We start from the raw sequence: 12370 nt of genomic DNA, 5'->3' as shown, positions 1-12370 counted from the left end.
GTGCAGACTGAACCAGCCAGAAATAGGGGACATATGGGTTAATGTGGAACCTCGATGGAAGCACTGGTTAACTGATGGTGTCTAGAGGGCCACGTTCCTGAGGATTTAATCTGACAGAGAATGCAGAGTACAAACCTGCAATCCTTTGAAATCGAGAAAGTAGGACGTCAGGGTTGGGGATGGGGCACAATCAGTGGAGTCGATTTCTGAGAAGGTAAAATGGAGATCCCTGAACAACAGACCGATGCTGGGACATAGATTATAAAGATATAGCAAATGAGGACTTCCTGGTACCTTAAGCCTGCAACTCTTGTAAATGCACACGAAAACCCCTTCCTACTCTCCAAGGTTCATTTAACCCTTGTTCACCCTGAGTAAAATATATGCACACAATCATAGCGTGTTCCTGAATACGTTCTAACAGAGATGTGACACTGAAATCCTTGGAAGAAACCAAAATTCCCTTGCAGGCAGACCAATATTCTGCTGACTGACTGTTTCCTGGGTACACCTCATCCTTTCACACCTGTTGTGCCCGTGGATACTCTAGGAAGGAGACAAGAGATGACTGTGTGTGTGTGTGTGTTTGTGTGTGTGTGTGTGTGTCTGTGTGTGTCTGTGTGTGTATCAGTATATTGGTTATCATCTGTGTGTCTGTATTTGTGTATATGTGTGTGTATGTGGGTGTGTGTATGTGTTTGTGTCTGTATGTATTTATGTGTCTCTCTGTGTGTGTATAAGTGTCTGTGACTGTGTGTTTGTCTGTGTTTGTCTGTCTGTGTCTAACTATCTATGTCTCTTTGTGTGTGTGTCTCTGTGTGTCTGTGTGTGTTTGTGTGTGTACATATGTGTGTGTGTGTGTGTGTGTGTGTGTGCTAGTCATGCATAAGCTAACCATCCTCACACAGACTGTCTGGATTCCTTTTCTTTTTAGAAGGTGGGTGAATCTTTCTCTTGTCCTAAAAGACCATTCTGGTTATCAACTCTCTCTGTGAAGCCATGACAGGTTGAGTGATTTTCATTTGTGAGGAGTCTGTCCTTTTGAAAATTGCTTTACGGGATATTATTATTATTATTATTATTATTATTATTATTATTATTATTACTATTACAGGATTATTCCATTATTTTGTTATCTGCTTTGTTACTAGTGTGCTAAAGTTCATTGACGGCAGGAAGAAAGATTTTGTTTCATGTGGGTCCCATTGGACGGCCATGTTTTTGTTCTTGGAACTCAAAGATTTATTTGCAAGCACCCAAGAGCAAATACATGCATGTACAGAAAGTTCCTTGGTCTTCTACATGAAAATGACACCCTCACATAGTCCTCTGATCTACTTGAGAAACAGAGAATTTAGATGGGAAATAAAAAGTATGCTTACCAAAGACCAAATTAGGGAGAAATAACAATGTTTCAGGCATTGGGGATTGGTAGACATTAAATAACTGTCTTTTTATTCATAGCAGGAATAGTCAAAATTATTAATAAAAGGTAGAAAATTTTAACTACATATTTATGCTGGCTAATTTAAATTCCCATATTTCATCTCTGGAACATTATATATTCTCCTTCAGTTTCTTCTTGAAATTCTTTGAAGAAGTGAAAACTGGTATGTGTTTATCTGTGCACATTCATAAAGCATGGCCGTTGCTCTGGTGATGGACAGACTCCACAACAGTCAAGAGACAAACTGATTTTCTTGCCAAAGAAATAAATCTTCACCTTCATGGAGGCAGTTTCGTTTTTAGGTGCAGAAGTTTAAAATACCCTGTGAATGCTTCCTATAGCTACCATTTCCTGTACATTGTAATATCCTAGGAAATGGGTTTTCTCTTTGCATTTTTTCAAGTGTTAAGATATACAAGAAAGTTTTGACTGTGTGTACTATTTGGAGATGTTGTCTTTTATCTTTCCAAAGATGGATTCTGGATTGTAAACTCTCAGGCATTTTCTGATCCATCTCTGACAGTAGGGGCTACAAATGAGATGAGTCTTCATCAGAAATAAAGGAAAGAAGACAGGTAAGGTAATAGATGACTCCCTAATGTACTTATCACCTCTGAGTGATTTGACTGTTGTCAACAACCTGTATATCTAAACTTTAACTTTGAAACAAAGTACACTCACATGAGTTTTAGCCTATGTAGTTTTCATTGTGTAAATATTTGTAATAAAGTGAGATTTCAAAGTAATAAAGTTGTGTGATGTGTGTAACTCATTTTATAGATTCCCTTGTATAACTTAATAGAATATATAAATGGTTTTCCTTCATGTTGAATGTAATGAAGACAGTGTCTCTTCTAACAATAAATGTAGTAATTTTGACCTCTATAAAATTTAATATGTTCATATATTGCCTAAACATCAAACACAATTACTTATGAAATACCTCCTATACTTACTCAGTATTTTTTCCTAAATATTGACTTAAAAATGCATTTAGCAGAATAGATATTGAGAAGGATGGAGGGAGGGAAGAAACTGAATGGTGGGGGGGAGGTAGGGAAGGGAGTGGGCTTTGCAGGAATAAGGTATAGGGAAAGCAGGGAAAAGAGAATGGAAATCACAAGTGTCGGGTGCACATCTCTAGGAAGTGCCAGAGACCTGGGAAAGCCGAGCCTCGAGGGTGTCTATTGGAGTGACTCTAGCAGTGGTGGTACAGATCCTTAATTGGCCATTTCTGTATCCAGGCATGACACCCACTGACGTGAAAAGGAAAAAACCCACCCACAAAACCTTAAAACTAAAATGACCAAAGACTACAAGTCCTTCAGAGACAAAGATAGATAGAGTAGACATGGAAGGAACGTGCAACCAATGGTTAGTGCAGATTGAGCCCTACCCCAGGTAAGCACCAATCTCTGACACTAGTAAAGAAACTCTATCATGGTTACAGATAGAATCCTAGCATAACTGTCCTCTGACTGACTCCACCAAACAGCTGAGAGAAACAAGTGTAAAGATTCACCACCAAACATTAACTTAAGCTTGGAGAGTCTTTTGAAAGAAAAAAAGGTGAAGAATCAAGGCCCAGATGATATGAGGGACTCCACAGGACGACCAACAGTGTTAACTCACAGCCACTCTTGGCATTTGCCAAAGACTGAACCACCAATCAGAGAGTGAACGTGGACTGAACCTGAGCCCCCAGGATATATGTTGCAAATGTGTAGCTTTGTCTTTTTACAGGTGCCACCGAAAATGGGTGTTGGCATCCCATGAAGATGGAGCACTGATTTTGTGATGTAAAGTGAGTAAATAAATAAATGAATGTTAAAGATACAGATATCCCATTAACAGACAACATGTTTTGGGAAAGCCCAATTCTAATTGTTCGGTTCCCGCAAGAAGACAAAGCCTGTGGAGTGCCGATATCCTTATAGGCCATAATCCTTTTCATTCTGTTCTTCCATCAGAGTCCCCAAGCTCCACCCGTGGTTTGACTAGTTGGTTTCTGCATCTATCTGAGTGAACGGCTTAGTGGAGTCTCTCAGAGGGAAGCCAGGGTAGACTTCTGTTTGCAAGCATAACAGAGTGCCATTAATAGTGCCAGGGATTGGTGCTGATCCACGGGGGATGTCTCAATCTGTACTCACCATTGGTTGACCATTTCTCACTCTCTGCTGTATCAATGGACCCTGCATTTCTTGCGGTTAGAATAAATTTTGGGTCAAAAGTTAGTGTCTTTATCACTCCATTTTGGTTGCTCTCTGGCTACAGGAGGAGGGATCTTCAGGTAGATATCACTGAGGCTGTGAGTCTCAGTTAAGGAAAACCCAATGATTCTTGGGCATCTCTCTTACCCGAGCTCTATGCCTCTTTCTGGATATGAACTCTACCTCCCCACCCCTATCCATGTAGGCTGCTTTGTCTGGACTCAGTAGCAGAGGATGTGATTAGCATCACAGAGACTGGATATTCCTCATGAGGGGATTACCCTGTGGGGTCTGAAACTCCTCAGAGGAGAAAGGGGTAGGAGAAAGATTGTGAGAAGGGTGAACTCGAGGGGGGCAGTGTGCAGCATGTAAAGTGAATAAATAAACAAATAACTATGAAAATAACTAAGTCTACTTGAAGGTAAGAAGCAGTTTTGGGTGTTTAATATTAAATTATCACATTTGAGAAAACAGTGGTCTATGCAGAAGACAGGTCAGCTTAGGCACTATATTTACAAAAAAATGGCGTTTGCTGAAGATGAAGAAATGATTCGGTGATTAATAGCATTATCTGTTCTTCCAGAGAACCCGGGGCCAATCCCTAGCTCCTGAGTGACAGCTCACTGGTGGCTGTAATTTCAGCATCACAGAATCTCACACCTTTTTCAACCTCCTGGGCATTAGGCATGCATGTGTTCCACATGTAGATAAGCAGGTAAAACACTTACATATGTACAACAAAAAGTACAAAGCAGTTCCTGGTTGACATAATTTGATTTACATGAATATTCAAAGTGATAATCAGAGTCAAACAAACATTGTATTGATCCATAATACAATGAAAGCCAGAAAAAGTTAACAATCACCTGAGTCACTTAAAATCTACTTATTTAGAAAAATTGCAATAAATATTTGCAGTAATAAAATTTAAATTTTATTAATATACAAATTAAGAAACATTAGTACACTCATATATAGCTGAAAAATTATACTTTCGACATATTTGTTTAGCTTTTATAAAGATTGCACTTTGTGGTTAGTTGGTTGTTGGATTTTGTACGTGTTCATTTCCAGGTATTAACCCATAAACTCTGTAAACTCATGCATAATACATTACAGGAACTGAGGATCTCTTCTGTTAAATCCAGGAAAGTTGCTATCTGTTTTTCTTCTTGTCTGATCATTTTTCTCTAAGTATATATGAACAAGGATATTCAGGTTCTGGGATTCTTCCAGTTTTGTCAAGCTGATAGCTGATAGCTGATAGCTGATAACTGGAGAATATATAATTTTTGAAGATCATTTTTGGAACTATTTCCTGATGTCTGCACTAACAGTGTTGTAGATTTTCAAATGCATGTCCAAATGAATAGCTATTCAGCGGCTAAATATGCCTTAGTTACTGTTGTTTGGTCTTTTTAAAAGAAGAAATCAGAAAGGGATGGGGGTTGAGTTAAGGGACTCTGAGGAAGAAAACAGGAAGGAGGGCAGTATTTGAGATATAAATAAATTAATAAAATGAATAAATACAAAAAATAAAGCAGAAGTCAAAATATACAGTAATATTAGATTTAATTGATAAGAAAGAGTGCTCTTTTACATCGTACCCCACTCCTGAATTTTATATTCCATAATCCATCTAATAACTAATTCTCAAAAATCAGATAATTGAAAAAATTAACATATTACATTTACCACAGTAGGATGACCAAATCATAAAAGCAATGTTTGTACTACTGTACACTTTCTATGTTCTATGCCCATATCCAATCCAGAAATCAATTGACATTTAATTATTACATATTGTACGCTATTCTATTCTGTGATAATTCATTACTATTTTTATCTTCTGTGACAAGACCTTTTAACAGAAATAATTACTTTGCTAGAATGTCTCTGAATTTGGATTACCCTAGTGTTTTTTTTTTCTCTTTTAGATTGAGATTTTATGTACTTGGCACAGATACCAATAAGTGTTTCCTGCTTTGTTTGTCTTAGTTCAGCATTAGGTCGATGCCTGGCATCTTAATAACACCCAATTAAGGACCAATGGAATTATTTTAAATTATTTTCCTTTTGTAGTTAAAAATATTTCAATGTATTTTTCTATTGGATTTCCTTTTAAAGTAATAGAAGTTATAGAAGAATTACTTAAAGACTATGGAAAGACTGTGTGTCTCTTCAAAACTTTAGGCTTTGTTTTCAGTTTCTTGGTCACTTTTTTCCAACACTTTGGCCTTAAGGGTCCTTACTACTTGTAAGTAGACTCAAAACAATGAGTCTGAGGAGAATATAATCATTCTCTTAATGTTTGGGTGACTCATGCCTAAAACAATACTGAAGTTTTAGTGTCATTGTAATTTATATTATAAAGTCTTCCATATTGTATGCACACCTAAATGGAATTCTATTTTTCTTTCATTATAAACATAAAGACCAAAAATTCTAATTTTATTTTATTTTATTTTATTTGGGAATAACAACCAGAATCTAATTATCTGACACTAGCTGACCTTTTATATTAGTCTTCTGTCACTTGTAAACCCACTTATTTTCCTGTATAATGTGTGCATGCATGCATATGTGTGTGTGTGTGTGTGTGTGTGTGTGTGTGTGTGTGTGTGTGTGTGTTTCTGAAACTATGATGCTGATTTTGAAAATCACTTGGCTGAAATTCTTTTCCACCACCCTATTACAAATCATAAAACGGAGGAACGATTACTCCTGTTCCAAAATCATAGGCCGTCGGTGCCCAAATCTGACATGTGGACTGACCTAATGGTACACAAAGCAGAGGCTAACGATTCACTGCCCTGAGAACTACTTATGAGTTCCAGTCCAGTGAAATGAATTTACATGTACTGAGGAATATGGAATGGTAGCATAATGAGCTGAGATCACTTGGAAGTAATTTCTTGGAAGATATCCAAATAGCTAAGAATGGATGCAGAGACTTACAAGGCCCCTGAGACATTAGCATGTGGTTTAAACTCTGCCCAGATCAAAATCTTTAAGTACTGGACTAATCTACTAAAGTTATTTAATAGCAAGCATACTTTACCACTGTTTGCAATTAAGAATGGTGGTGAATGTAGAGAACACTCTAAAACAAAGTTATGTTTGAATAAAGGGAACTCTCTAAAACAAAGTTAGGTTTCTTAAAGTTTGTTTCAAGACAGCCAGAAAGAGCACAGTGGTTTTGTTTTCTTTCTTTCACAGACTATGCACCTTTTTGAAAGAGCACTTTGGGATCCTCAAATACCTATTTATTATCAGAACTTTCTTCAGCCCCTTAGTTTTTTTCAGTGCTGCATTGACTTCTTTGTTATTTAGGCTTTAGATGATGGTGTTCAGCACGGATGACACTGCTGTATAGACCAAGAGAATATCAACTCCTGATGGGTGGTTAAATTTGGGACTCTAGTATTTTTGTCCCAAGCTTACAAGGCAACCCATACCCTATGAAATAATTGCCAAATGGACACATACCCCATGACTCATTTGGATGGCATAGTGAAGCTGAGTCGTATGGTGGGCAAAGGTCATGGTTGCCAATAGGAATTGCTCAGTCATACCAAAAAGTGTGAAGAGAAATATCTGTGTGGTAAATCCCTCCTGAGAGATTCCTCAGATCTCACTTACAAGGGTCTCCCCATCTTGCATATGTCTAAGCCCACGTAACCAATTCCTAGGATACATAAGTTCACCAGAAAGAAGTACATGGGGTGTGTAGAGATGCAGATGTGTAGGGGTGCAGATAGCTAATGAAATGAAAGCAGAATAAGGGTGAACAGGGAGAAGCATTCTCCAGGGACCTCAGAGAACTCGGTAATTGCAAAGCATTTGACAGACAAGCCCTTCTTTTGCCACAAAGAGCAATTGACACAATTGGCAATCATCTCCAGAAACACAGAGCAGTAGCCATTAGTAGGATTCTTGCAGGTGAGAGATATTAATTTTTTTTTAGTATTTTAGAGCCTCAGGTACATCAGAGTAAAATTCTTTGTCTGCAGTCACAAAAATCATTTTTTTTATTAACTTGAGTATTTCTTATTTACATTTCGAGTATTATTCCCTTTCCTGGTTCCCGGGCAAACGTCCGCCTAATCTCCCCCTCCCCTTCTTTATGGGTGTTCCCCTCCCCATCCTCCCCACAATATCCACCATACCCCCAACAATCTAGTTCATTGGGGGTTTAGTCTTAGCAGGACCCAGGGCTTCCATTTCCACTGGTGCTCCTAGTAGGATATTCATTGCTTCCTATGAGGTCAGAGTCCAGGGTCAGTCCATGTATAGTCTTTAGGTAGTGGCTTAGTCCCTGGAAGCTCAGGTTGATTGGAATTGTTGTTCATAAGGGGTATCAAGCCCCTTCAAGCCCTTCCAGTTCTTTCTCTGATTCCTTCAACAGGGATCCTATTCTCAGTTCAGTGGTTTGCTGCTGGCATTCGCCTCTGTATTTGCTGTATTCTGTCTCTGTCTCTCAGGACAGATCTACATCCAGCTCCTGTCGGCCTGCACTTCTCTGCTTCATCCATCTTGTCTAATTGGATGGCTCTATATGTATGGGCCACATGTGGGGCAGGCTCTGAATGGGTGTTCCTTCTGCCTCTGTTCTAAACTTTGCCTCCCTATTCCCTGCCAAGGGTATTCTTGTTCCCCTTTTAAAGAAGCAGTGAAGCATTCGCATTTTGATCATCCATCTTGAATTTCATTTGTTCTAGGCATCTAGGGTAATTCAAGCATTTGGACTAATACCCATTTATCAATGAGTGCATACCATGTGTGTTTTTCTGTGATTGGGTTACCTCACTCAGGATGATATTTTCCATTTCCAACCACTTGCCTATGAATTTCATAGTCATTGGTTTTGATAGCTCAGTAATATTCCATTGTGTAGATGTACCATATTTTCTGTATCCATTCCTCTGTTGAAGGGCATCTGGGTTCTTTCCAGCTTCTGGCTCTTATAAATAAGGCTGCGATAAACATAGTGGAGCACGTGACTTTTTTATATGTTGGGGCATCTTTTGGGTATATGCCTAAGACAGGTATAGCTGGATCCTCATGCAGTTCAATGTCTAATTTTCTGAGCAACCTCCAGACTGATTTCCAGAATGGTTGTACCAGCCTGGAATCCCACCAACAATGGAGGAGTGTTCCTCTTTCTCCACATCCACACTAGCATTTGCTGTCACCTGAGTTTTTGATCTTAGCCATTTCTGACTGGTGTGAGTTGAAATCACAGGATTGTTTTGATTTGCATTTCCCTTATGACTAAAGATGTTGAACATTTCTTTAGGTGTTTCTCAGCCATTTGGCATTCTTCAGCTGTGAATTCTTTGTTTAGCTATGAACCACATTTTTTAATAGGGTTATTTGTCTCCCTGCGGTCTAACTTCTTGAGTTCTTTGCATATTTTGTATATAAGCCCTATATCTATTGTAGGATTGGTAAAGATCTTTTCCCAATCTATTGGTTGGCATTTTGTCCTAACCCCCGTGTCCTTTGCCTTACAGAAGCTTTGAAGTTTCATGAGATCCCATTTGTGGATCCTTCATCTTAGAGCATAAGCCATTGGTGTTTTGTTCAGGAACTTTTTCCAGTGTCCATTTGTTCCAGATGCTTCCCTAGTTTTTCTTCTATTAGTTTCAGTAAACCTGGTTTGATGTGCAGGTCCTTGATCCACTTGGACTTAAGCTATGTACAGGGTGATCAGCATGGATCGATTTGCATTCTTCTACATGTTGACCTCCAGTTGAACCAGCACCATTTGCTGAAAATGCTATCTTTTTCCATTTGACGGTTTTGGCACCTTTGTCAAAAATCAACTGCCCATAGATGTGTGGTTTCATTTCTGGGTCTTCATTTCTGGTCCATTGGTCTATCTGTCTGTCTCTGTACCAAAACCATGCAGTTTTTATCACTATTGCTCTGTAATACTGCTTGAGTTCAGGGATAGTGATTCCCCCTGAAGTCCTTTTATTGTTGAGGATAGCTTTAGCTATCCTGGGTTTTTTGTTATTCCAGATGAATTTGCAAATTGTTCTGCCTAACTCTTTGAAGAAACGGATTGGTATTTTGATGGGGATTGCATTGAATCTGTAGATCGCTTTAGGTAAAATGGCCATTTTTACTATATTAATACTGCCAATCCATGAGCATGGGAGATCTTTCCATCTTCTGAAGTCTTCTTCAATTTCTTTCTTCAGAGTCTTGAAGTTCTTATTGTACAGATATTTTACTTGCTTTGTTAAAGTCACACCGAGTTACTTCTTAATATTTGGGTCTATTACGAAGGGTGTCATTTCCCTAATTTCTTTCTCGGCTTGTTCCTCTTTTGTGTAGAGGAAGGCTACTGATTTATTTGAGTTATTTTTATACCCAGCCACTTGGCTGAAGTTGTTTATCAGCTTTAGTAGTTCTCTGGTGGAACTTTTGGGATCACTTAAATATACTATCATATCTTCTGCAAATAGTGATATTTTGACTTCTTTTCCGATCTGTATCCCCTTGACCTCCTTTGTTGTCTGATTGCTCTGGTTAGAACTTCAAGAATATTGAATAAGTAGGAATAGTGAGCAGCCTTGTTTAGTCGATGATTTTAGTGGGATTGCTTCAAGTTTCTCTCCATTTAGTTTAATGTTAGCAACTGGTTTGCGGTATATGGCTTTTAGTATGTTTAGGTATGGGCCTTGAATTCCTGTTCTTCCCAGGACTTTCATCATGAAGGGTTGTTGAATTTTGTCAAATGATTTCTCAGCAACTAATGAAATGATCATGTTGTTTTGTTCTTTCATTTTTTTCATATAAGAGATCATGTTGATGGTTTTCCATATATTGAACCATCCCTGCATGCCTGGGATGAAACCTACTTGATCATGGTGCATGATTGTTTTGATGTGCTCTTGGATTTGGTTTGCCAGAATTTTATTGATTATTTTTGCGTTGATATGCATAAGGGAAATTGGTCTGAAGTTCTCTTTCTATGTTTTGTCTTTTTGTGGTTTTGCTATAAGAGTAATTGTGGCTTCATAGAAGGAATTCGGTATTGCTCCATCTGTTTCAATTTTGTGGAATAGTTTTTATAATATTGGTATGAGGTCTTCTATGAAGGTCTGATGGAATTCTGCACTAAACCTGTCTGAACCTGGGCTCTTTTTGGTTTGGACACCTTTAATGACTGGTTCTATTTCATTAGGAGTTATGGGGTTGTTTTTATTTGTTACGGATTTGACTATGCTACCTGTTATCTGTCTACAAAATTGCCCATATTTGTATGGGTAGCTCTCTAGGTAGAGACTGAGGCCTTTCCTCTCCCAGTCAAATTTCCAGAAAATCAACTCAAGAACCAGAATGTTGTATTTACATTTAAATTTGTGCAATAAAAATGATTCACAGGAAATCCTGAGGCTGCAGGACAGACTGACACTTCTGCGCACCTCAGCCCACATCCCAGATGCAAGGAGAAATTAAGCAGTTCTTCTGGACACTGGGATATAGGAACAGTCAGCCACCAGTACCCCGGGTTCTGGTCTGCACTGAGAACTGCACTGAATAGCCAAATAGTTCCCTGTACCCAAATCTCATAGGGGAGAGTGCTGGACCCTCAGGAGTGTGGATATTCCTGATAAGTCAGAGGAGAATACCCAACTTCACACCATACAGAACTAAGGGGGTTTTGAATAGTGTCAACTTTGCCCATGGAGGGCAAGAACATACAGGAACAATCAAGGTCATGATATTTTCATTCCTGCCTGTGCCTAGATCTGGAAGAAGGTCTACAAGAGTGCCTACACACATGAGAACAGAACACCTGTTCGCAGGAAAAGCTGAAAGAAAATAGGAAAAAGTTCAACAACAGTACTGACACAGAGAAATACAGCAGGGTCAACTCACTCTCAGAAGCAGCAAGATAAGTGAACACCAAAGACAACCCAATGAATAGGGAGAAGCGTAGAAATCTAAGAAACAAAAACCAATACTACTTGACATCAGCAGAGCCCAGTTATCCCACCAAAGAAAATACTGGATATTTAAACACACCAGAAAAGCAAGATTTAGATTTAAAATCACAATTGTTGATAGTGATGGAAGACTTTGAGAAAAACTTAAAGAGTCCCCTTAGAAAAATGGAGGAAAACACAAGTGAACAAGTAGAAACCCTTAGAGAAGAAACACAAACATCCATGAAAGAATTCTGGGAAACATGACCAAACAGGACAACTTGAAAATAGAAATAGAAATAATAAAGAAAGCAAAAAGTTGACAAAGATGGAGATAGAAAAACAAAGGAATAGATGAGGGGCCATAGATACAAGAATCACCAACAGAATGCAAGAGGTATAAGAGAGAATCTCAGAGGAAGGAGATTCCATAGAAATCATCGACACAACTGATGAAGATAATGGAAAACCAAAAGTTTCTGGCCCAAAACATACAGGAAATGCAGGACAAAATGAAAAGTTCAATCCTTAGATTAATAGGTATAGAAGAAAGATGACTCCCAACTTAAAGGGCCAGTAAGTATCCTCAACCAAATTAAAAAAGTAAACTTCCCTAACCTAAAGAAAGTAATGCCCATAAACAAACAAGAAGCCCACAGAACTCCAAATAGATTGGAGCAGAAGAGGAATTCCTCCCATCACATTATAGTCAAAATACCAAATTTGCAAAACAAAGAAAAAATATTAAAAGCAGAAAGGGAAAAATGGCC

This window comes from Rattus norvegicus, chromosome Y (genome assembly GCF_036323735.1).
Source record: "Rattus norvegicus strain BN/NHsdMcwi chromosome Y, GRCr8, whole genome shotgun sequence".
Classification (NCBI taxonomy): Eukaryota; Metazoa; Chordata; class Mammalia; order Rodentia; family Muridae; genus Rattus; species Rattus norvegicus.
This window is presented reverse-complemented; position numbering follows the sequence as displayed.